Below are 27,776 nucleotides of genomic sequence, written 5' to 3' on the forward strand. Positions count from 1 at the left end.
AATATTTACTTTTAACTAATCAAATTTTACCTTCAACTAACAAGGGAGGCTGGGAAAGAAAGGGTCTGGCTTCTACCTTAGTGATGTTCATAGGTGGGAAATTCCTCAAATATTGGAAAGATGTTCTAAATTGCTGAGTAGATAGAATGACAAATGTCTACTACATATTTTCTTAACAATATTTTCTCATATATCCCACCTCTTTGCTTAGTGCCTAAAACAGTGAATTTCTTTCTATTTTATCTTCAAGTCATTAGGTCATCTACATATATTTTGTTGCTGTTTAGTCTTATAATTGAGTTCTTTTTCAAAAATATCATAGTATCATGTTTTTAATTCCCAAGAATTCTCTTATTCTAATAATTTCATGTTTTAGATGCAGTAATCATTCAAATCTATTTGAAGGTATGAATTGTAAGTTTTTAGAAGGTTAACTTTTTTCTCTATTTTTGTGTGTTCATTATGGGGTCTCTCTTTCTAGCTATTTGTTTTCCTCAAAATGCCTGGCAAATTATTTTTTTCATATCCATATTTATAAATGAAGGACTTGGTTCACCAGATTAGGTGTCATGCAGTTCCTTAGTCATTTTCAAGTTTTCTTTTCTATTGAGAACTTGCCCTCCCCCCACCCCCCAAAAAAAGAAGCAGTAACTTCCATAAATGTGATGGGGAAAAGCTTTAAAGCTTAAAAATGCTTCTTGTCAGGCACTAAAGGGCATCTTTTCTAAATGGCTCATAGGTAAAAGGTAGAGAGACAACCTACTAACCTTCCTGAAATGGTGAAATAAGGAAAGGATCACTATGGTTCAATTAATTTCAACCTGAAGCTACATATCCTTCGCTGTTTTCTTCATGTCCATTCATGTCCATTTGAGGGTCAGATTTTACATTTTTATCTTACTCCAGCCCAGGAGCTCATGGTGGATTTTCATTTTCCATGAGTCAGAACTTTCACGTTATTTAACTCTTCTAACTGGATTTAGCTGTAAGCTAGAGAACTTTCAAGTTGGGACTGTCCCAACTATTGCACTAAATTACTGTTATACCATGCCCATAGCTACATAAAAAAGTAATTACATTTTTGAGCAGTAAATTTAAGTTATGGAAAATCTAAAAGCATAAACAGCTTTATATATTCTGACTGCATAGAGTTTTTTTGTGTACTATGAAGTTTAAAACTTCATGCATTATTTCTTCTCTACTTTTTCCTGCCAGCTGCTGACCTTCAAAACAACATATTATTGAAATGACTCATGAGAATCAGTGTGAAATAGAATGTGTTACTGTTGGAAGTTTTTTCCTCCTTAGACTTCTTAGTACTGTTTGGCAGTATTGTATAAAGGAATAACAAAGTTATAAAAACTGAGATTAGGAATTAATTCTGTCAGCACACCTTAAAAGAACTATAATTTTGTTAGGAATGTGTAACAAAGGAGTCAATGTTAACTATTCATTTAACAATAACATTTATTATGCAGAAGAAATAATGCTTACTAGCATTAGAAGATGAAATCTCTTCTAAGGTCTAACCTGGCAAATATAGAGCTTTGTGGGCTCCATTATAAATTGGCTAACCCACATCTCTCAAATTTCTCTACAGATTACATGAAATTATATGTCCATAGATTATTTAAGTATTATAACTTTAGCATTTCTCTTTATTTAATATTTGGGACTCATCCTATAAAAGTGCCAGAGGAGTAAGAGACAGAAGTTGGCTCTAAATGTGGAAGTGACCTTGGGAGGCATTTTCAAAATCTGGGAAAAATTAAGAGTATAAAGTGTTAACATTTTTATTTGTTATGAAAAAATAGGCAAAAGTTGAAAGTGAGGTGAAAAGTTGGGTACCATGTGCCATGGCATACTGTGCTAACAGTTACACAAGGATTCTCTAGGGAACTGGTTCCCAAACTTCAGGGTGCATCAGAATCATCCAAAGGACTTATTAAATTACAGATTGTTGTGCCCCACCCAGAGTTTCTGATTCTCTAGATCTGGCATGGGGGCCTGAGAATTTTCATTTCTAATAAGTTCCCATGTGATGCAGATGCTCCTGATCCAGGGACTACAATTACAGAATTGCTAACATAGAAGAAGGTGCCTACTTAGACCTGCTGTACACTATCAATTAAAGTTTTCAGTCATTAATTTATAGACTGTTAATTAAACAAGGAGACCATCAGACTGAGGTGGCTCTAATGCATTGATAGTCTGTGTAAGCAAACCAAACCTAAGCCTGTAAATGCTTTGTACTTACAAAATTGAATCCTAAGGACAACCAATCACGAACAGCCAACTAGGCTTTAAGATATAGTCAGTCAAATAATTTCCTTTCTTGGCTCCTGTCAGCTTAGCACTTCTAACCACTTCCTGTTTCACACTGCCCAATTTGAATTGACCTTTGCTCAAATAAACTTAAAAAAAATTTAATATGCCTCAGTTTATCTTTTAACAAGACTTTAGTTGAATAAAGATGGAAATAATTTCTATACAGTGAAAAAGATAACATGAAATATTATTGTAAAATTATATACATTAATAGATATGAATAAATGAATTTTGGTGCTCTTCTGGACTTTATTATATAATTTTAATCAAGTTTTGTACACAAACCATCAAGATAACATCTTTTAAATTAAAAATTACATATTTTGTGAAATATTAAACTACTTTTTAATATCTTATGTTATTTCAACAGACTTCCTTTTCTTGCCTCAGATTTATGTGCTTTTACATTTTCTTAAGCTTTATCAAGTTTTGCTACAACAGCTTTCTTTTGATTTCCCTTTGCATTGAATACCTTTTTCCATCCCCTCACTTTCAGTCTGTGTGTGTCTTTAGATCCGAAATGAGTCTCTTGTTAGGCAGTATATATACTGGTCTTGTTTTTGTATCCATTCAGCCACTCTGTGTCTTTTGGTTGGAGCATTTAGTCCATTTAATTATCAATATGTATATTCTTATTGCCATTTTGTAAATTATTTTGGGTTTGTTTTTTTGTAGGTTCTTTTTTTTCCTTTCTTCTTCTTTTGTTCTCTTGTGATTTGATGAGGACTATCTTTAGTGTTATGTTTGGATTCCTTTTTCTTTTTAGTGTGTATATCTATTATAGCTTTTTGGTTTGTGGTTACCATGAGGTTTTTTTTAACAGCAGTCATATATATATATACATATATATATATATGATTGCTTTAAGTTGCTGATCTCTTAATTTCAAATGCATTTTTAAAATACTGCATTTAGGGCTTCCCTGGTGGCGCAGTGGTTGGGAGTCTGCCTGCCAATGCAGGGGACATGGGTTCGAGCCCTGGTCTAGGAAGATCCCACATGCCGCAGGGCAACTAAGCCGGTGAGCCACAACTACTGAGCCTGCGCGTCTGGAGCCTGTGCTCCGCAACAAGAGAGGCCGCGATAGTGAGAGGCCCGCGCACCGCCATGAAGAGTGGCCCCCACTCACTGCAACTGGAGAAAGCCCTTGCACAGAAACGAAGACCCAATACAGCCAAAAATAAAAATAAATAAATAAAATACTGCATTTGTAGTCTCCTCCCCTCATGATTAGTGTTTTTGATATAATTAGTTTACGTCTAATTGTTTTGTGTATCCCTTAACTGTTTACCGACTTGTATTATATGATGATTATCATTAATCAGAAATAATTTCCTCCTCGTTATCACTTAAGTAGCTTGTAAAGAGTCCTTTTTATGTTAACATGGAAATATAAAACATGGTTCTTCATAAAAATTTGGTGGCATCTATATTAGGTAATAGGGGCTTCCCTGGTGGCGCAGTGGTTAAGAATCCGCCTGCCAATGCAGGGGACTTGGGTTCGAGCCCTGGTCCGGGAAGATCCCACATGCTATGGAGCCACTAACTGAGTACACCACAACTGCTGAGCCTGTGCTCCGGAGCCCGCGTGCCACAACTATTGAGCCCAAAGTGCTGCAACTACTGAAGCCTCGTTCCTAGAGCCCGTGTTCCGCAACGGAGAGGCCACTACAATGAGAGGCCTGAGCACCGCAATGGAGAGCAGCCCCCACTCGCCACAACTAGAGAAAGCCTGCGCGCAGCAACGAGGACCCAGTGCAGCCAAAAATAAATAAATAAATATATTAGGTAATAAAAAATACATATTTTTGCACATAGAAATAGTAACAGAACATGGAAGCTAGGAGTTTAGGTGTGCTTCCAGGAATTAAGTAAATAGCTGGGGGATCCATAGCTACCAATTCAACTCCCAATTTATCACTAATTTCCTCTGAGAACTCCAAATTTATCACTAATTTCCTGTGAGCCCTGGGAAATCCCTAACCTTTTTAGTTCTTTTGTATCACTGTTGGCAATACAATGCCAAGTATTGTAATATTTGCAGCTATATGATATATTAATTTAGAGAAGCTATAGGTAACATTTATAAATTGGATGGTCTAGTGCAAAAAAAAAGTAGTATCAAAAAATGTCTTCAAAATCACCATGAGATATTATTTCACACTTGTTAAAATGACTAGCAAAAAAAAACAAAACCAAAGCCAAAAACAGAAAATAACAAGCGTTGGCAAGGATGTGCAGAAATTGGAAATCTGGTGCCCTGTTGGTGAAATGCAAAATGGTATATACGCTATGGAAAACAGTACTTTAATCCTCAAAGTATTAAAAACACAATTAGCAAACCCACTTCTGGGTATATATCCAAAAGAATTGAAAGCAGAATCTTGAAGAAATATTTGCACACCCATGTTTATAGTAGCATTATTGACAGTAACCAAGAGTTGGTATCAGTCCAAAGTATGTGGTATATACATACTTTGGAATATGATTCAGCCTTAAAAAGGAAGGAAATCATGTCACATGCTACAACATAGATGAATCTTGAGGACATTATGCTAAGTGAAATAAGCCTGTCACAAAAAGTCAGACACTGTATTATAACACTTATATGAGTTAACTAAAGTAGCCAAATTTTTATTGAACAGTAGAATAGTTGTTGCCAGGGGCTGGGGTGGAGGGAGAAATAGAGAATTGTTATTTAATGGGTATAGAGTTCCAGTTTTGCAGCATGAAAAAGTTGTGAAGGTATGTTGAACAACAATATAAATATACACATTGTTGTGCAACTAAAAAAGAGTTAATATGGTAATTTTTATGTTATTTACCACAATTAAAAATAGAAAAAAATATATAAATCTTTCTGAATAGGACTAACTTCATGGCCTTATAAGAAGGCAGCTACAGGAGTGTAAAGCTCACTAAAGGATTCTCTTTTCTCTAACCTTTCTTTATGCTTTAAATGCCACCCTTAGAGCATAATTCCCTGTGGTTATGAGCATATTCCTTATCGTGAGTAAATATCTAACATAATGATCTATAATATATAACATAATGACCTTATTCGATAGAAGGGAGGAAAAGGAAGGAGAAGGGGTCCTTGTCGAAGGGAGAGTCAAAGCCTGGCGAAGACTAATTGTTTACCAAAAAGTTCACCTATTTAACTCCACCGCAGACCTGTAGAAAAACTTTCCCTTCCTATTTCCTGTTGCCCTGGGGAAAGTTGCTGTTACCATAGTAAAGGGATTCTATGTGTGTAACCTATGCATTCCTTTCTAGGGGCAGACAAAAGAAACATTGTGAGGGAATTACTTTCACAGCTCTTCAGCTCTAGTCAATTAGCATGCTCAGTTTTAAGCAGTATTTTTCCTGTTTTTGAAATTAAATCCGATATTGATTGTTTCTTCTCATTTCCACATCTTCCTTTAGTTTGGTTGAAGAACAATACATTATGATCATTACAAAGGGACCATAAGTGTCAATTCATTTTAAGGTCCATCAACACAGACCACTCACCTCTCAGCCTTGTGCTGTGGAACTTACTTCTGGAAGAAACTCTATTCTTCATTTTGTGATTTCTACACATATTAAACCCCCCCTAAAAAAAATGGTTACCATGGAAACCGGGGAGTAAGTAACTTGGTAACTTTAACAGAAGTGCTTAGTTGCTATTGCCAAAGCTGGAATAACAAACATGCATTTACCAGGGGAATACAGAACTTTCTATCATAAAGTTGGCTACTTTTTTTGCCAGGTACTCCATAACTCTTCTACAAGTGTATTCCCAATATAGGAACAATATGTTCTGTATTAATGACATAGGAAAATGTTTGTTATTTTGACATAGCAGTATGGTGGTTAGTGAAAAAAATTAAATTAAAACTTGATTTATATTACCTTCTGTGTCTACATCTTTCCCTTCTCTTCAGCCTAAAGCTTCAAAAGGGCATCCTGGAGGGTTTTGTAGGTTTCAGTTCCTTTTATTTTTAGTTAAGCACTGAACTGATTTATTACACAAAATTTAGAGAGTAAAGTAAAATGTTACAAAGGTGAGAAAACCCATTAACTCGTTCTCCTGACTCAATTTTAAGTAAGTAATTGATTTATGTTCTTCCAGTATTTTTTCTTAAGTATTTTTTAACATAGCTGAGGTTACTGAAGGCTTTAATTGCAATATATTTTATCACCTAGAGCTTGTACTATTGGATATTCAAGTTGACAGTAATCCATTCAGCTGTTTCCTATTTTTTTAGGCTTGATAATAGAAAAGGATTTGACTGCTGGTCACAGGGGATGGAGAAGGGGCAATAATCAACCTGTAAAATTTCCTTTTCTATTCAGAATATTAAATGCTTTAAGCTCCTCTTCCTCTAAAAAATACTCCTCAAAAATATCCTTTGCCCAAAATTGTTCTGTTGTTGTTCTTGTTTTTCCCCAAGTATTGCTTCTGATTGCTGCCAACTTCAATGTCCATTCTTTCATATTCTTGTGGCAACATAAACAGCATAAACTGTAGCCCAGAATTCACACACGTAATCTGAATATACTAACTTAAGGCTGAAAAAATACTCTGTGTAAATCCTTGACCCTCAGGATGGCACCTCAAAACACGGTTGGGAATCTAGAAGTCACACGTAGGGGCAGGTAGATAAAGAGGTTTCCACAAATAAGTTCTGAAGCTGGAGGGATGCTCAACAATTACCTAAGATGATACTGAAAGTATCCTCAAACAACCCTGTTTCCTGTAGTTTCTTTACACACACAAAACGATAAAAATAATACTCTTTGAAAGGCTCAGAAGCCATCCCAGCACTTGCCTACGTGTCATGAAGAATAGGAGGCTTTAACATTCTTGAAAGTCCCAGGCATAGTGAATTTGCCATTAGCAAAATATTTGAACTTATGAGGACCAGAGGCTGGAGAAAAAAGGGGATTTATCCTTAAGTTGAAACTACAAAGGCTATATATATTTCTATTCTCAGCTACCAAACTCTTACTATGTAAACATTGCTAAGAAGCCCTATTTAATCTAGATGCCTTATAAAATGGATAAAATGTCAAAATACTCTTCTAAAACAAAGAATTCTAAAGTTCAGTAAAACTTTAAAATTCAGCAGTTTTGGTCTGCACCCTGCAGGCTAACAAGGCCTGTACTCACCCAGCTTCAAGTCCAAAGAAAGAGCCCAGAGTCAGCGACAGAGACATCACTGGCTTAATGGACAGGGAGATCTTATATGTCTGCAGCAAGGTCCTGGAGTGACACTCCATGGTGTGTGGCCAATGGTGGGCAGGACATGGGGTAGAGGTAGGTTATTAGTTATAGGTTCATCAGTTATGAAAATCAGTACAGGGAAACAAGCAAAGGGGCACACCCTTTACCTCCCATTTGATAAGCATAGTGGAGAGCTCTGATCTAAAGCTAGATACCATGGGACTTCCCTGGCAGTCCAGTGGTTAAGACTCTGTGCTTCCACTACAGGGGACACGGGTTCGATCCCTGGTTGGGGAATCCTGCATGCCGTGCAGTGAGGCCATAAATAAAATAAAATAAAATAAAGCTAGAAATCAGTAGCTGGGGCCCAGGGCAGGTATGTAGGTATGGTATAGGTGAGGCAGGCACTGGTCAAGCAGGGGATCTACAGAGAGCAAGAAAACAGCCATCTTGAGTGGCCTGACCATACACTCCACCCCTACATACCCTGCCCAATCCTTATAATCTTGGTCTGCCACTCTTCTATGACATCCCTGGGGTCAGGTATGTAGGGGGCACTGAAACAAGATACCACACATGCAATACAGACACCAGCAGCCAAAGTATCAAGAGTAAGATACCTAGTATGCTAAAACCAGTCATTTGCCAGGATGTGGGCAAATTTTGGAGCCAAGTGCTTACTGGATCAATGGAGAGGGAGTTAATGGCAGCAGTGTTATAAGGAAGGTAAGGTCATCCCTGGTTTTCACAAACCCAGAGCCAATATAATACTCAACAGTGAAAAGCTGAAAGCCTTCCTGCTAAAATCTGGAATAAGACAAGGATGACCATTCTCACCGCCTCTATTCAACATAGTATTGGAAGTCCTAGCCACAGCAATCACACACACAAAAAAAAAAAAGAAAGAAAGAAAGAAAGAAAAGGTATGTAAATTGGAAGGGAAGGGGTAAAATTGTCATTATATGCAGATAGCATTATATTATCTATAGAAAACCCTAAAGACTCCACACAAAAACTACTACAACTGATAAATGAATTCAGCAAGGTAGAAGGATACAAGATTAACATACAGAAATTGGTTGCATTTTTCTACACTAACAATGAAATATCAGAAAGGGAATGTAAAAAAAAATTACCTTTTAAAATCACATCAAAAATAAAATAAAATATTTAGGAATAAACCTGACCAAGGAGGTGAAAGACATATGTTGCGAACTATAAGACTTTAATAAAGAAAACTGAAGATGATTTAAAGAAATGGAAAGATATCCCGTGCTTTTTGATTGGAAGAATTAATATTGTTAAAATGGCCATACTACCCAAAGCAATCTACAGATTTAATGCTATTCCTTTAAACTACTCATGACATTTTTCACAGAACTGGAACAAATAATCCTAAAATTTATATGGAACCATAAAAGACCCAGAATTGCCAAAGAAATCTTGAGGAAAAAGAACAAAGCTGGAGGCATAACCCTCCCAGACTTCAGATAATAGCACAAAGCTACAGTAACCAAAAAGCATGGTACTGACACAAAAACAGATATATGGATCAATGGAACAGCATAGAGAGCACAGAAATAAACCCACACACCTATGGTCAACTAATCTTTGACAAAGCATGCAAGAATAAACAATGGGGAAAAGACAGTCTCTTCAGCAAGTGGTATTGGGAAATTTGAACAGCCACATGCAAATCAATGACGTTAGAACACACCCTCACATCATATACAAAAATAAACTGAAGATAGCTTAAAGACTTAAAAACAAGACATGACACCATAAAACTCCTAGAAGAGAACATAGGCAAAACATCCTCTAACATAAATTGTACCAATGTCTTCTTAGGTCAGGTCAGTCTCCCAAGGCAACAGAAATAAAAGAAAAAATAAACAAATGGAACCTAATCAAACTTATAAGCTTTTGCACAGCAAAGGAAACCATAAACAAAATGAAAAGACAACCTATGTACTGGGAGAAAATATTTGCAAATAATGTGACTGACAAGGGATTAATTTCCAAAATATACAAACAGCTGATATAACTCAATAACAAAAAAACAAACAACTCAATCGAAAAATGGGCAGAATACCTAAATTCTTCTCCAAAGAAGACATACAGATGGCCAAAAGGCACATGAAAATAAGCTCAACGTCGCTAATTATTAGAGAAATGCAAATCAAAACTACAATGAGGTAACACCTCACACTGGTCAGAATGGCCATCATTGAGAAGTCTACAAATAACAAACAATGGAGAGGGTGTGGAGAAAAAGGAACCCCCGTACACTGTTGGTAGGAATGTAAATTGGTGCAGCCACTAAGGAGAACAGTATGGTGGTTCCTCACAAAACTAAAAGGAGTTGCCATATGAACCAGCAATCCCACTCCTGGGCACATATCTGGACAAAATTATAATTTGAAATGATACATGCACCCCTATGTTCATAGCAGCACTATTTACAATAGCCAGGACACAGAAACAACCTAAATGTCCATCGACAGATGAATGGATAAAGATGTGGTGTATATATATATATACACACACACACACACACACACACACACACACACACAATGGAATACTACTCAGCCATAAAAAAGAATGAAATAATTCCATTTGCAGCAACACAGATGGACCTAGAGATTATCATACTAAGTGAAGTAAATCAGAAAGAGAAAGACAAACACTGTATGATGTCACTTCTATGTGGAATCTAAAATATGACACAGATGAACCTGTCCATGAAACAGAAACAGACTCACGGATATAGAGAACAGACTTGTGGTTGCCAAAGGGGAGGGGATCCAGGGAGGGAAGGATTGGGAGTTTGGGATTAGCAGATGCAAACTGTTATAGCTAGAATGGATAAACAACAAGGTCCTACTGTATAGCATAGTGAACTATACTCAATATCCTGTAAAAAACTATAATGGAGGGCTTCCCTGGTGGTGCAGTGGTTGAGAATCTGCCTGCTAATGCAGGGGACACGGGTTCGAGCCCTGGTCTGGGAAGATCCCACATGCCGCGGAGTAACTAGGCCCGTGAGCCACAACTACTGAGCCTGCACGTCTGGAGCCTGTGCTCCGCAACAAGAGAGGCCGCGATAGTGAGAGGCCCGCGCACCGCGATGAAGAGTGGCCCCCGCTTGCCGCAACTAGAGAAAGCCCTCGCACAGAAACGAAGACCCAACACAGCCAAAAATAAATAAATAAATAAATAATAATTAAAGGTGCTAATAATTAAAAAAAAAACTATAATGGAAAAGAATATGAAAAAGAATGTATATGTGTATAATTGAATCACTTTGCTCTGCAGCAGAAATAAGCACAACATTGTAAATTAACTATACTTCAATAAAATAAATTTTTAAAAATATATAGCCACTAAAAGTTATAAACTTTCGGTTGTAAGACTAGTAAGTTCTGGGATCCAGAGTACAGCACAGTGATTATTGTTATTAATACTGTATTATATACCTAAAGTTGCTAAGAGAGTAGATCTTAAATGTACACACCACAAAAAGACATTGGTAATTATGTGACATGATGGGGGTGTTAGCTATGGTGGTAATCATTTTCAATATATAAATGTATAAAATAAACACATTCACCTTAAATGTATACAATATTATATATCAATTATATCTCAGTAAAGCTGGAAAAACAACAGCAACAACAACAAAACCCTTAATCTCTGGCAAAAAGCAACAAGCAAGTAACTGTGAACTGTTTGTCATACCAGCAGGAAAACTTAGGCTTTAGTCTTCCTCTCCTAAGAAGGCAAAAGTAGGTAAACTTAGACCCGCCCAGCAATTAATGTTCCAGTATTTTACCCTATTTGAAATGACTATCCAGATAATCAATGAATTCTCTTCATTTAACTTAGTTCAGTTGCAAGTTACCAAAATCTGGAGAGACTGTTCTACATAGACATTCCCAAAACATAATTGTTTCTAAACAGTTTTTAAAGGCCTCTTTTTTTTCCTTCATTCTTAAAGATCACATATGGTTAAAGTTCCTGAGAGCCCAAGTAGATCATTTACATCTCAAAAGCACAAGAACAGAAATACCAATTCCTTCTAGAAAGCTAACTTCCTCTAATGGCGTATGCAAAAACCAGTTTTAGAATGTCAAAAGATTCCCATCTTGGCCAGTTTCAGGGATTTTTTTTCCAGTTTCTAAATAAGCCAATTCAGTTGAAAGAAATAACAGTAATAAACAATAATACATATCAATATCATTCACTCACATTCACATGCCTCACTTTCACAGGAACAGGAATCACCTTTCAAGTTAACCTTCACCTCAATTGGTAGCTCAGCCTCTGCGGCCTTTCTTAATACAAAAAGCAACTGCCAGCCCACAGCTGCGGCCACCGCCTTATTGGCTCTAACTTCTTTTTTCCCCACCAGAATGGCAGCTAATTTCTCCGCAACAGCCTTGCGGGTGTCTGTGAGTTCTCAGTACTCTCCTGGCGGCCCCCATTCATCAAGGACAGTCACCAGAGGGCCCCACATACTAGTGGGCGGCCACCCCGGGATCACACCTGCAACTTTCGGGCACCACGTGCTAGTGGACGGCCCCTGAAACCTCCCATCCCCCATCCTTATTTCCGGACATCTCAGTGTTCACGGGGAGTTTCCTGGGTCACCTGGAGGCTCCGCCAATTGTTGGGCTGCACCGCGCAGGCCTACAACGCCTTGCCCAGACTCAGGACCAAAGAATAAGCCCAGAGCAGGGACAGAAACAGAGTAACAGAAACATCAATGACTTACCGAACAAGGGGATCTTACATGTCTGAAGCAAGGTCCTGGAGCAACACCCCACCTTGTGAGGCAGGAGAACATGCTGGCAGTCTTCGCTCCCAGAGGCAGGGGGAGGTTACCCATCACAGGGGGAATTGACATCAGGTGGGCTCACAGGTTACCAGGGGAACAAGCAGAGGGGTACACCCCTCACCTTCCCTCTGAGAAGCATAGTGGAGAGTTCTAATTAAAGCTAGAAATCAGTAGCTGGGGCCTGGGGCAAGTTCGTAGGAAGGTCAGTCATGTGAGTAGGGTGTAGGTGAAGCAGGCACTTGGTCGAGCAGGGGATGTACAGAGAGCAAGAGAACAGCCATCTTGGGAGTTCCCTGGAGGTCCAGTGTAATGGTTACACTGTGTGGCCCCGGGTTCAATCCCTGGTCTGGGAACTGAGATCCTGCAAACCCTTCGGCGTGGCCAAAAAAACAAACAGCAGCCATCGTGAGTGGCTTCACTATACAAGCAGCTACAACAGTTTTTAAATGGTACTTTCCACTGATATAAATCTTATGAATGCCTAGACACAGTTAGGATTTATGTATATTATCGATTAGAAACATTTCCCTTTTCATTGAGTTTTTTAATAAAATTGTGGGTTAACTTTTTTCACTAACATAGATGTATTATTAGTTTTTATTACGAAAATTTTCTATAAAGTAGATAGCCTAACATTTTCTAATGTTTTACTTATGAACTCCCCAAGTTTAAAAAAAACCATTTTATCCATTTTTGTATGGTATACAATAAAAAAGTAAATTTAATAATTTATATAAATATTTTATTTTGCACATCAACAAAGAACACAATACAGTATTCGTTTAAAGTAATAATTTTAATATTTAAAAATATTTAAAATTTTAATATTTGGTCATTTTTTAAATATATAAGCATAAATTTAGACTCTTTCCTGTTGGAAAGAGTAAAAAACAAAGGTGCTTAATTTCCTTGAATTAATTATGTAAGACAAAGCCTACTATGCCAAAAATAATATTTAAAATGAAATAGGCTTTATTTGGGACTGAATATATGTTTTAAAATATATTAATGTATAACTAAATGTTATACATCAAAAAGAGCAAAAAATGACTTTGCAGTTTTAACATACTCTTCAAAAACTCAATTGATTTGTTAATTTTTTTTTTTAATTGACAAAGCCAAAGCAGTGTTTTCAGGCTATTTCTGAAACTCTTTCCAAAATAAAATAATTGCCTTGGGGGTATAGTAGTTTATAGTAATTTTACAACACATGGCTTACACATTATGTTTTCTCATTTTAACATAAGTTTTTGAAGTCCTTCTCTTGAAGAACTATTTGAGTGCTATAGCTCCTGGATTTGGTTAAGAATAGTTTTGTATTATAACCACTGAGGAAGCAGAACTGCCTGCTTCATAGTATAACTAAATTGATGAGATTGACTTATTACAGTGACTAACAGTATCAAAACTGAAAGGAGTAAACTTTTCCATTATGGTATAATAGATAAGAATTTTATTAATATATTTCCTTGGATTAGATTACATCATGGACAACGAAGGCATCAACAAATCTCTTGACCCTGTCAATTTATTGTGCACAATGTACAATCTCATAATATTTTATATGAATAACATTTAATCTGTACAAAATTATCTTTTCATTTGATAATTCTCATGAACTCCTTATATAGTAATGAGCTAGTTCAAGAGTATAAAGTATATCAAAGTAACCTAAAATATTTCTGGCATCTCTCTTTTATAAGATAAATGTGTAAATCACTGTGATTTTCCAGGGGCTCTTTGAGAAATCCCAAATATAATATTAATTTTGAAAGACATCTAATGCTCATTTTGGCAACACATAAACTAAAACTGGAATGATATAGAGAAGATTAGCATGGCCCCTGCACAAGTATGACATGGAAATTTGTAAAGTGTTCCATATTTTTTCAGCAAATGGTGCCAGGAAAACTGAATATTCACATGCAAAAGAATGAAGTTGAACTCTTACCTTACACCATATACAAAAGATTAACTTAAAGTGAATCAAAGACCTAAACATAAGAGCTAATACTGGACTTCCCTGGTGGCGCAGTGGTTGAGAATCCACCTGCCAGTGCAGGTGGGGACACAGGTTCAATCCCTGGTCCAGGAAGATCCCACATGCCACGGAGCAACTAAGCCCGTGCACCACAACTACGGAAGCTCACACACAACTACTGAAGCCTGTGCGCCTAGAGCCCATGCTCCGCAACAAAAGAAGTCACCACAATGAGAAGCCCACACACCGCAATGAACAGTAGCCCCCGCTCGCCGCAACTAGAGAAAGCCCACGTGCAGCAACGAAGACCCTACGCAGCCAAAAAAAAAAAAAAAATTTGGGAGAAAACATATGGGAAAACCTTCATGAGTTTGGATTTGGCAATGATTTCTTGGATATAACACCAAAAGCAAAGGCAAAAGAAGAAAAAAATAGATAAATTGGACTACATCAAAATTTAAAACATTTGTGTATTCAAATAACACTATCAAGAGAGTGAAAGGGAAACCCATGGAATGGGAGAAAATACTTGCAAATCATGTATCTAATTAGGGGGTAACATCTAGAATATATAAAGAACTCCTACTATTTGATAACAAAAGAAATAAACAACTAGATTTGAACATGGACAAAGGAATTGAATAGACAATTCTCCAAAGAAGATATACGAATGGCCAATAAGCACATGAAAAAAATATTCAGATCACTAATCATTAGAGAAATGCAAATCAAAACCACAGTGACATATCATTTCATAACCATTGGGATAGCTATTATCAAAAACCAGAAAATAAGTGTTGACAAGCATGTGGAGAAACTAGAACCCTTGGCATTGCTGGCGTGAATATAAAATGGTGTGGCCACTATGGAAATTGGTATAACAGTTCCTAGAAAAAAATTAAACATAAAATTACCATTTAATCCAGCAATTCCATTTCTGGGTATATACCCCACAGACTTAAAAGCAGGATCTCGGAGAGATATTTGTACACCCATGTTCATAGCAGTATTATTCACAATAGCCAAAAGGTGAAAGCAATCCAAGTGTCCATTGAAGGATGAGTGAATAAACAAAATGTATTATATACATACATTGGAATATTATTGAGCCTTAAAAAGGAAGAAAATTCTCACACATGACACAACACAGTGAAACTTGAAGATATTCTAAGTGAGATAAACCAGTCACAGTAGGACAACTACTATATGATTCCATTAACTACTTAGGGTAGTCAAATTCATAGAGACAGAAAGTAGAATGATGGTTGCCAGGGGCTGGAGGGAAGGAGGAATGGGGAGATATTGTTTAATGGGTATGGAGTTTCAGTTGGGAAAGATGAAAAAGTTCTGGCAATGGATGGTGGTGATGGGTGCACAATAATGTGAAGTAACTTTTTGTACTTGATGCTATAGAACTGTACAGTTAAAAATGGTTAAGATGGTAAACTTTATGTTACATATATTTTACCACAATAAAAAAAAATGAAAAAGACATCCTAAAATTTTTATTTTTTTGAATTAGGACCTAATCTTGAGGAAGCAAAATAAAGAATTATCAAAAAAGATTTGGGGAATTCCCTGGCTATCCAATGGTTAGGACTCTGAGCTCTCACTGCCAAGGGCCCAGGTTCCATACCTGGTTGGGGAACTAAGATCCCACATGCAGCTCCATGTGGCCAAAAAAAAAAAAAACAACAAAAACAGATTTGGTTATGTGATTAGCCAGGAGCACAATTACCTGTGAGCAGAGATGAGTAAGAGGCTAACTATACATAAATCAAAGTGAAAATTATATTTTACAATAAAAATAGAAGAAGGTAACAAAATTGTAAGGAACTTTAGCTGTTCTGAAGAGACGAACTTTTTTTTTTTTGATAATCAAGAACATAATAAAGTCAGCACAAATTACAAGAACTTATTCTAGCGGTATACAGAATTTCTGCTAAACTTGCAGATTAGGCAGAAGGTAAAGAATAATCTTATTTCCCTTGTTAAAAAAGCAGACTAGATATTTCAAGATCGATTTATATTTTCACAGGGAGAAAATAGAATTCCAGTACTGCATTAACTTAGTCTTTGGCAGTAAAGGATATTAACATACCTTTACAAACAAACTCATCAAAATTAAGCAAAACTTTGCCAAAATTTTAAAATATTTTGTCTATTTTCTTTCAGATTCAGATATTCTGAAGTATTGCAAATAAAATTCACTTACCTGAAATCTTCTACAACTTGCTATACACACTCAAGTTTTATCCTTCACTATGTTCTTTAATATTCTAGAACAAACAGAACTTTACTCTGAACAAATTTATTGTTTTTCCTTGGAAGAAAAATGCCAGGCTACCTCTCCTGATTGTCAAAGTTTGTATTTCTCTTATTTCATATGAGTCAATTTTTAAAAAATTGCCGAGATTTGTTATAGGACCCACAGTATGGTCTATTTGGAGAATGTTCCATGTTCATTTGAATGATCATCATAAATCTCTCTTTATCCTGGGTAATATTTCCTTGCTTTGATAGCTACATTATATGATATTAATATAGCCACTCCAAGTTTTTGATTATTTTTTATATGGTATATCTTTTAAATCATTTTAACCTACTATTGCAGAGAAAGTAATGAATTGCAAAGGAGCATGAAGACATTCAGGGGTTGATGGAAATATTCAGTCTCTGGACTGGCAGTGATATCTTAAGAGTTATATATCTGTTAAAGCTTATCAAATTGTATACTTGAATTGAGTGCAGTTTTTGGTACAAAAATAACACCTGAACAAGGTTGATTAAAGACAGAATATAGTAACAAAAAATATCTAGAAACTCTCCAATTATTTGGAAATTAATATACTTCTAAATAAACCAGGGGTCAGGACTTCCCTGGTGGCCCAGTGGTTAAGCATCCACCTGCCAGGGCAGGGGACATGGGTTCTAGTCCTGGTCCGGGAAGATCCCACACGCCACGGAGCAACTAAGCTGGTGAGCCACAACTACTGAGCCTGTGCTCTAGAGCCCGTGAGCCACAACTACTGAGCCCACATGCCACAACTCCTGAAGCCCACACGCCTAGAGCCCATGCTCCGCAACAAGAGAAGCCAACGCAATGAGAAGCCCGCGCACCACAACAAAGAGTAGCCCCCGCTCACTGCAACTAGAGAAAGCCCATGTGCAGCAACAAAGACCCAACACAGCCAAAAATAAATTAAAAATAAATAAATAAATAAATTTATAAATAAATAAAATAATTTAACAGGGGTCAAAATAACAGGGGTCAAAGAAGAAATCACAATGAAAATCTAAAATATTTTGAGGTGAATAATAATGAAAGACTTCAAGTCAAAATATGCAGAATGCAACTAGAGCAATGTTTAGAGAGGCATCTATAGTTCTAAATGCTTACATTAGACATGAAGAAATATTTAACAACTCTGATCTGCATTTCTACCTTAGGAACCTAAAAACGAAAGTTAAATCCAAAGTAAGTCAAAAGAAACAATAAAATCAGAGCAAAAATCAATGAAATTGAAAATGGCCAATAATGGAAAAAATTAACCATACAAAAAGTTTGTTCTTTGAAAATATTAATGCAATTGATAAATCCCTGGATAGGAGACACATTGTTTGTTTTCTTCTAGGACATGAGCAAATTGATCAAAGAAAATTGGTTATCTCAGTGTTCTAGATAATACCTTTTTCTTTACCCTGAATATTACCAAGAAAACTATGGTATTAGTCTTAGCAAACTTAGTGTTAGCAAAGAATTTAGGTAAGATTTTGAAGGATGCTGTTCACCATACAAACAGTGAAGGTAGGGTAAGTATGCATGCAAAGACATCAAATTATGAACAAATATATCATGTTCACAGTTCATGAAAAATCCAAATCTTAGAAAGAAAGCGAAGAGAGTACAATATACATTTTCAATGTCATGCTGGATCATTATTTAATGAAAACATCTGAGGATTATTTTTCTTTAAGAAAATTAAACTGGCACGTCTACCTATATTTTACCATTCTCTTTACTATTTGATTAGAGCCCAGACAATGTAAAATTCATGTTATCTTGTAGATTTCTGTGTGAAAGAAAAGTTAACTCCCAGAATTAAGTCGGGGTTTTTCTGTTTGTTTTTTTCCTGTGAAGTAACAAGTTTTGTATCATACCTTGCAATCTTATTCTAATATTACTTTATTCAAGTGCCTTTAAATAGTTCCTCAAAATATTGTTGAATTAGCTTTACCATCTTACTTGCTAATGTTAGGAGATAATTCTCCTTGGGTCTCTCACATTTCTGTGTGTCTTGTGAGCAGAGGTACTAACTGCCTTTGTTCTGAATTATCTTTTCAAGAATGTTTGTATAGCAACAGCCTTGGAAGATACAGTATTTGCTTCCAGAGGAAAGTGCAGGTTTGCTTAGAGCCTTGGAAGATAGAGATAGGTCTCCCTCCTGAGTGGGACGGGGGTCAGGCATGCTTAGTGTGTACTACCTAAGCTCAGAGTTTCTCTCCTAGAATGCAACCCACTGCATGTGCAGGTGTCACCTGGCCTTCTTCATAGCACTGTGTGGAAATTGTGGTTTGAAAAACTGGTACCAAATATGCTTGTGCTCATGCAGCTTGCTGTGCTGTAATAAATTTCTTTCTGCCTCTTACCCAGGCATCTTGTGTCTTTGCTAGCACCCATGAATCCATGGCAGGCAACCTTTTAGCTCGCAACTAGGGTAAAATCTCAGACCCCTCATAGTTCTTGATAGGTTCTTCATTATTTTAAAAATTGGGCAGAATATGAACCTGTGTTCATTCTATATTTGTATGAGAGCTGTGTTTCAATTATTTGAAAAATATACATCAACATGTTGATAGGTCATCAACTGAGATACCGGAGTGGCCTTGCCTGCTGGATTCAGTAGAACAGCATTCTCCAAGAAGTGAACTTAATGTGCTGCTAAGCTGAGGCATGTTTTTCCTTGACCTCTGCAGTGATTTCCAATCAACTGTGGAAACTTACCTTTGCTGACTCGCTATTTCTCCAGTTTTTTCCTTTCTTTCTTTTTCCCTCCTGACTTTTGTTTTCTTTCTTGGTTCTTGGTCAAGCTTGTTAGTTGGTCTATGTTTTGTCTCACTGGGTGTTTGGGCTAAGTTGCTTTTTACAGCCAAGTACAGGGACAAATGGTCTAGTAGGCTGTCTTGACTGCATAGTCAGTTGAGCATCTGATGTGTACCTGAATTTGATTTGTGTATGGCTAATAAATGTTTCCTGATTGATTACTACAATTTCTGATAATCTCTTGGTACGGTCTTGACATTTAGTAATCTCTGTAAGGGTGATGGAGATCTGTTCTTTGTCAGGTAAGAGACAACAGCGAATCTAGTTTGTTTTCCTTTTTGACTATTTGTGAACTGATATCAACTAAGAAAATATTTTTGTGTCCACTGGAAAGGAAAAAGAATTGTGGAGTTTTTGTGCTCTGTGTTTACTTTTACCCGAGGCTGAGGCTGTAGAACTAAAACTGCAAACTCTCTCTGTGGTTTTTGTGATTGAGGAAAGTCTTTAGCTCCTTTAGGGTGATTTCAAATATTTTCCTACCTCCAAAGGGTATTAATAAATTAGATTGTAACATCTTACAAAAGAAAAAAGCTCTGTTCTGACTGTTTTATACAAGTTAATAAGTTATTACATAAATGTAATATTCCCAGAATTCTAGGAATTAAATAAACTAAATTTTAATATTTTATATGTTAGTCTTTTAAAAACCCCATTTCTAAAGAAACTTACTTCAGAAGTATTTTTATATAAGAATCCAAATCTACATTATCAAGGTGAAGTCTTGGACAATTCAGACTGGATTCATAATTTTGGTTTAAAACAAGGTTTCTTCACTTTGGCGCTGTTGACATTTTAGGCCACGTAACAAGAATTTAAAAGATTAAACTCTTTGAAAAGACATCTCTCATTACATTTTCATTTAAACACACTTTATTATTTTTTTAATCCTAAAAACACTTGTGGAAACAAAGGTAATTTACTGGATCCATGGAAATGATGTAGGAAATCTTAAACATTTAAATCATGAAAAATTAAGCTCATACTAACTAAAATATTTTGCTAAACATTTTTACACGTTGATAAAATTAGTAAGACATTATGTTGATTTAAAAGCTACAGTTAAATTACTCTAATTTGTCCAAAGAATTGTCTATTTAAGAAGAATATCTTCCTGATTTTTCATATATAAATAAGTCTCCGTAATAATATCAAGAATTTTACCAAGGAATGCAGGTTTACACCAAGGTCATATAGCCCATGGGTGGCAGAGCCAGAGTCTGAACTCAGGGATTCTGGAACCATAGTTTGTGCTCTTAACTATTATGCTATTTTGTTGTATTTGAAATAAAGATTTTTTTTTTTAATTCCGGAAAAAAAAACCAAGAATTTAAAGACTGTGAAATTTGGCCAAAAATTCTCAGTGTTGAGTTTTTCTTTCTAGCTGGGAGCCACATCCATTACTTAAAATCACAGCTAACTTTTCTGCTGAGTTTCACTCTTGGCAAGGAAAAACATACAAAAGAAGCACAAACAATCTAATATTTCCTCTGTCCCTTTTTTTTATTTTGGAAAGTTTAAACTTTATATCTACACTAGATATTCTAGAATTTACACATCATTACAGAGCAATGTTCATGAACAAATTAACTTCCAAAATTCCAAAGAGAAGGGAAAAAGAAAGGGAAAGAAGAAATAAGAGGAAACCAGCTTACGATAGATATAAAATTATCAATAAAAGGCTAATTATCTAACCTCTGCAAGCAAGGGAAAGGGGTCAGATGAAAGAAACCCTACTTTTACAGATATACACACAAGAGAAAAAAGCATTATAGTTTATTTAAACAATAACTAGGACCTTTAACCATTCCATCAAAACTTATGATTAAAAAGCTGGTACTCATTAATCACCAAAGTAGGAAAACTTGAGGGGTGGATCTCTTAAGTTAAAAAGTAACCTCTTTCACATGTAGCTGTCCAGTTTTCCCCAAACCACTTAGAGACTGTCTTTTATCCATCGTATATTCTTGCCTCCTTTGTCACAGACGAATTGACCATATGTGTGTGGGTTTATTTCTGGAATCTCTATTCCATTCCATTGATCTATTTGTCTGTTTTTGTGCCAATACCATGCTGTTTTGATTAGTGTGGCTTTGTAGTGTATTCTGAAGTCAGGGAGATTGATACCTCTGGTTTTGTTCTTTTTCCTCAAGATTGCTTTGGTTATTTGAGGTCTTTTGTGGTTGCATTATTTGTTCTAATATTTGTTCTAGTATTTGTGGTAGTATTATTTGTTCTAGTTCTGTGAAAAATATCATGGGTATTGATATTTCACTTATATGTGGAATCTAAAAAATAAAACAAACAAATGAATATAATAAAACAGAAACAGACTCAAAGATACTGAGAACAAACTAGTGTTTCCCAGTGGGGAAAGGGGTTGGGGGGAGAGGCAAGATAGAGGAAGGAAATTAAGAGGTACAAACGACTAGGTATAAAATAAATAAGATACAAGGATGTACATGGGGGAATATAGCCAATATTTTATAACTTTAAATGGAGTATAAACTATAAAACTATCAAATCACTATGTTGTACATTTGAAACTAATATAATATTGTAAAACAATTATAATCCAATTTTTTAAAAAAGTAACCTCTTGTTTGGACACACAAGTCAGAGAATCTCCTCCCAAGGTTTTCTTCCCACTTGCATCTTGTTCATGTCAGAAATTCCCTGAAATGGCCACAGTAGTTCTAAAACCTCCTTGGTGAAATAGGCTGATGAGAGAAATATTCACATGAATGAAAGCGTGAAGGCAGCACATGTGTGCCCCAGAGTGTCAAAGAAGACCTCATGAGAACTGCAACACTTGGTGAGAATCTGGCCAATCAGCAAGTCTCACAGGCTTCAGACTTCCAGCTCCAAGCAAAAGAAACAAAATTAAGTGATTATCAAAGAAACACAGGCCAGACAAAGGAACAGTTTTATTAGGTTTGGATAGGTGGCCCAAGGCAAAATTGGTCCTATAAGGATGTGAGTCTGATGAGGCATTCTGAACTTGTCAGTACTCAGGGATGGATTGAGAAACAAACTATTGAACCTATGCTAATCCTTTCCCCTCTGAATTTTCTCTTAGAGCCTCACAACAAAAAGTGACAAGAACAGAAAAAGAACCCAAACATTGTGTTATGAATAACAAGCTACGTTTCCCTCCAAATGTGAGTTTTCAAATCTGACCAGATAGACAAAGATTCCCAGGAGGAATCCTCTCATTCCCAGGACACAAAATAAACTCAGTTTTAGTGAGCTTCACATAGATCTATTGGGTCTGAACACCAATGCAGGACCTATTTGACCACTGCAGTGGGAGAGGTCCCTGAACATGAGGTTCAGGAAGCCTCAAGGGTCCATGTGGCTTCAGAGCTGAGGGCTTTGGGCTGTGTCAGCCAGAGGGTCTCAATCAGATCTTCTTGTGTCTTCAGGGTTGTCAGTGTCAATTCCAAAAAAGAACATCAGAGAAACCTACTGATCAAGCAAAGCTAAGTTTATTAGAGTTACTGTCACAAGGGGGAGCACCCCCATGATAGTCTTCGTAGTATATCAGAAGGGAGATTTCAGGAAGTAGTATTTGTAGGGTTTAAGGAGCTGGACTTACAAGGTTTAGAGCAAGTCTTTCATGGCAGTTTATTATTGTGATAGTTTTGACACAATAATTTGGGATTGGTGGAGACAGCAAGGTGTTTTGATGAGTAAACTGCTGAAGGATTAGGAAGCTGTTTGCCCAAGCCAGCTAGCAAGTATTGTCTCAATAGGAGAACTGTTTATCCAAATGAGCAAATTATTTACCTGGGCAAAATTGGTTTGTAGAAATTCCCTGAACAAATAGTTAAATTTCCTGATTTATAGTCTTATCTCCTTGGGCCACAGTTCTCTAGAACAAACAGTTGTGTCATGATGGCACAGGTGGTCTGAGGTCTCAGAACCTTTCTGTTCTGTGACGTCTACTATGGCTTGCCCAGTGGTATACCTGAAAAGTATCATTACTTTCAGATGATTTCCCATGTAAAAATTAGTAAATATCTTTCAGAGGAATAATTTTCTTCTGTTTCCTCAGAATATACCCTTTCTTTAGAATGGTATTATCCTTTCTTTGGTCTGGAAATGTTTCTTTTTTCTTGCAAATGGGGTACTAGTTGTTAACAGATTAGAGTTAAAAGAGGTTTTGCCAGGGTTTGGATCTCAGATTCTTTCCAGCTTCCTGGATACACTGGTCTATCCTTCTTTAATCTGCTCCCATTCATAGATAGCAAAAACTCATGAAACTTCTAACGCTAGTAACAATTTCTTCTGACTTTAATATTTTACAGTTATTGTCATAAAAATCTAGGTTGAGAAAAATTAACAGTTTGATCTTATGACCCTTTTGTAAAGCAAACAAGTTGGACATTTTCATTCTAACATGACCGGTAAAATAAAAAATAAGATTACAGATGACAAAATCACTCTGGTCACTTTGTAATGTGACTGTTTCATTATTTGGATTAGAGCAAAAATGTTTTTGTCCATTTAACGAAGTGAAGCAGCTTGAATGGGAGCCTGAAATACATATTTACTGCTTTCATTTATTAAAACAAAGAATTAAAACCTAAATTGGACTTGCTAAATATTAGAAACATTTCTATAACCCATCCAAAAGAGCTTTTTAATTTGACAAGCCAGATTAAGAGGCAGACACCTACAGGCAATACAGATACATAAAGAACATGATCACATTGTGTGTCCAAGTGTTGAAAGATTTTAAAAGTCAAGAGTGCAAAAAAAACCACAAAGCTATGGGGATGTCTGGAATTTAATTAGATATCTTCTAATATGTATAATAATTAGAATCCTAGAAGATAGAAAGATGAAAAGAACACAAGGTATGGTCAAGTCCAAAGGTTTTTCAAGATAGGAAGCTGCTTAAGCATTTTAGGACGCGAAGTGAAAAGCCAAATGAGATGATGAAGCAAGTGGCAACAATCTTAGTGGGGGCCACACAGTCCTTTTAGAAGACAAATGCAGGCATTTCCTGATTAATGTCAGTAAACGATTCCTGACAATCAGCAGTTATGCAGAAAATTGTTAACAGAAGCCTATGTCCAATTATTTTAAATAGGAACACTTTTAATAAGTTAACCATCAACTCAATGCCTCCAACCAATTTCTTAAAATACAGAAAACAATTGCATGTGAGTAACAGACTCTAACATTAGGATGTGAAATTACTGTAATTAAATATTGTATTGTGTGCAGTAGTGCTTCCATACTTCTCTTTACCCTATGGACATCAGAAGAGTCACAATAAAAAGAGTTTTTATTGACGTTATGGTATGCTTGTCAAGGCTTGTACACTGATTCTGTCATTCTGTCAATTGTATTTGGATCACAACTCAAAACTTTTCCCTCTCATCATTTTGATAAAAAAAAAAAATTGCATTGAGCTTTGGGGATATAAATATACATTTGTTCCCATATAAGCCCCAGCCTAAAATATTGTTTTGAGAGATAAATGTTTCACGAAGTTAGGAGTATTAAGATCCAGAGGCATCCTAGTGGGAAAACCATAACTGTGGAGAGAATGAGCAGTTTATGCCTATATTAGAAAAACTGTGACTTATTTGAGGCTTAAATTCGTGGACATGAACTAAGTGAAACTCTTCTCCATCCCCTTTTGAAAGGTATAGTGATTATAACTAAGACTTAGTTTGAGCTCCCTCACTGTTGTCATTAAGAATCATTCTAGAATTTTGCCTTAAATAGGAAGGAAACTCTGACACACTACAACAAGGATGAACCCTGAGAGCATTAGGCTAAGTGAGATAAGTCAGGCACAAAAAGACAAACACTGTATGATGTTCTTTATATGAGGTATCTTGGGTGGCCAAATTCATGGAAAGAAAAAGTAGAAGGGTGGTTGCCAGGGTCTGTGGGGAAGGGAGAAATGGGGAGTTGTTTTTTAATGGATATAGAGTTTCAACTTTTTCCAGGTGAAAAAGTTCTGGAGATTGGTTGCCCAACAATGTTAATATACTCAACATTACTGAAATGTATACTTGTGGTACAAATGGTAAAGATGGTAAATTTTATGTTATGCATTTTTTACACCAGTAAAAAAGAAAAAAGGAGGGGGAAAAAAAGAATCATTCTAGAAGCTCACCTTATGCAGAAGGCACTTCTAAACATTTTTGGTATGACATAAATGTCTCTTTAGTGATTAAGCATCTTTTCGCCCAGGGAGAATTAGGAGTATGTATAAAAATCTTCAGATAATAAAATCCATAGGGTCAATATTTTGCATTAAGGAATCTTGCATATTTGCCACTATATTTTCTTATTTATTTGTCTTAATACCCTTGTAATTCCATTTTCTAAAGTGTACTTGTGTAATTGATTTAGGTGTGTGGTATTAAATTCAATTCTTACTAAATTTATGTACATTCTTTAAAAATTCAAGATAACTTGAGGTATTTATAAGTTTAATTTGTGAGATTAAGAAGAGTTAAGTAGCCAGGAAGACTGTATTTAAGTTAGACAATGGTTTTGCTGAAAAGAAAATTGAACATTTTAATGTAAAATGTTAAACGTAAAAGGAAATTTAATAAACTAAGATGTTTAAGGGAATTTAATAAGGTTCTGAAATCTCCCTTAAAAGCAATTGTAAAGGGGAGGGTGGGAGGGAGGGAGATGCAAGAGGGAAGAGAAATAGGAACATATTGTATATGTATAACTGATTCACTTTGTTATAAAGCAGAAGCTAACACACCATTGTAAGGCAATTATACTTCAATAAACATGTTTAAAAAAAAAAAAAAAGCAATTGTAAAAATTTGCCACACTTTTAAAAAGAATTCAAAGACTATAAAGGTACATTAAAAGCTTAAGAAAGAATCAAGTAAATAAAATATTCATTTAAAAAGAAACCTAAGTAAACCTCTAAATGGTCTTTTCTACACATAAAAGCTGTCCTTGAGGGCATCAAAAAAACCCCCTCACTTTCACACAGGCAGTAATACCGAACGTAAAGAAGAGAATGAGAGCTGGGTTGCAGCAGCTACTGAGTAGTTGTAAACTGCCACTGACAGTGTGAGCAAGTCAGGTATTCTGTAGAACAGAAACAGAACTAAACTCAACGACTGCAGAGAACCACGGCTAAAAATGGAGATGCAGGGTATTCGTTTTCCTATTTAAATTATATCGAACCCTTCTTGATAATTTTTAACCTCAGAGCCTTTCCTCAGTTCTTTATTCATTAATTGCCTCACCAGCAGGCAGTTTGTGAGTTCCAGGGTCGGCCTGAACCTGTGGGGCGCCAAGACTACCAGGAGCCTTGATAATGAGCAGCTTAATTCTCTCTTCCTCTCTGGGACTGAGTAACTTACAATTCTGCTCAGGTGCAAAGGCAGTTTGTCTCAGGTTCTCGAAGATTTTTTTCACAATCAAAAATAGATTTTCTTTTCTTTTTAAGTAGTCTGCAAAGCACCCTGCTCAGTAACATGTACATTTAATAATTTGGGGGGGAAGGTAATAAGGATGACCTGGTGTGATACCATTTTAATGAGCCAGTTTCTCTCTAAGGAAGCTCTGGGCTTTGGTGAATCTGAGGCACGTTTTTAAATGAGTCAGAATCACTTATTGATCACCCTCTGTGTGTAGATGACTGTGTTAGTATTATTGACAATTTAAAAGAATAACAAAAGAAAAAGCCTTGGACTTCAAAGAGTTTCTAACAGCCTTTTTGGAATATGGAACACTTCTGGGCAGGCAAGCCCAGGGCGACACGCTGCAGCCACGTGTCACTTCAGGGCTCTGAGTCACACAGCAGGATGGGAGGAAAGGAAATGAGGGCAAGTAGGCTATAAAAATGAAACTGCCTCCAAAGGAATCCTCAGACCAGTGGTCTAATGGAACATGTCAAGCAGGGACTGGAGAAACCCATCCAAAATTATACCTCTCACTAACCACAGGACTTGGTCCAACTATCAGTTCAACAAAGGCTTTTTAGATTAAAAACAAAAAACAAACCACTGACTTCATGGAGAGGCTGAAAATACAGACGGATAATGCCTGAACACGTATCACGTACAGCTTGGCCCCATGCCTCTGCAGCAATCAGCCCGAATGATCAGGACACGGTCAACGACTGCTAGCTTCCTCTCATTTTGGGCCCCAGCTTGTTGCTCAGGACCAACCACAGAAAGCCGTGTAAGATTCCCAAATCAGTCGTGTAGGACGACCCACTTCTCATTAGCTCACTCTGGCTTCCCCATGCTGACAGCCTCCAATCAGACCACACTGGAGGCCTATCCATTTTTTTTTTTCTTCACTATCAAGCTTC

General features: G+C 36.4%; 1 non-coding gene across 1 annotated transcript; it reads left to right on the forward strand.

The window, feature by feature from the left end:
- Window positions 1-14,159: 14,159 nt before the first annotated feature.
- LOC118901416 lies at window positions 14,160-14,266 on the forward strand. The gene has a single exon (XR_005021388.1). It is a non-coding gene; the product is annotated as a U6 spliceosomal RNA (small nuclear RNA).
- Window positions 14,267-27,776: the final 13,510 nt, after the last annotated feature.

Source organism: Balaenoptera musculus, chromosome 9, assembly GCF_009873245.2.
Source record: "Balaenoptera musculus isolate JJ_BM4_2016_0621 chromosome 9, mBalMus1.pri.v3, whole genome shotgun sequence".
In the NCBI taxonomy this organism is placed as follows: Eukaryota; Metazoa; Chordata; class Mammalia; order Artiodactyla; family Balaenopteridae; genus Balaenoptera; species Balaenoptera musculus.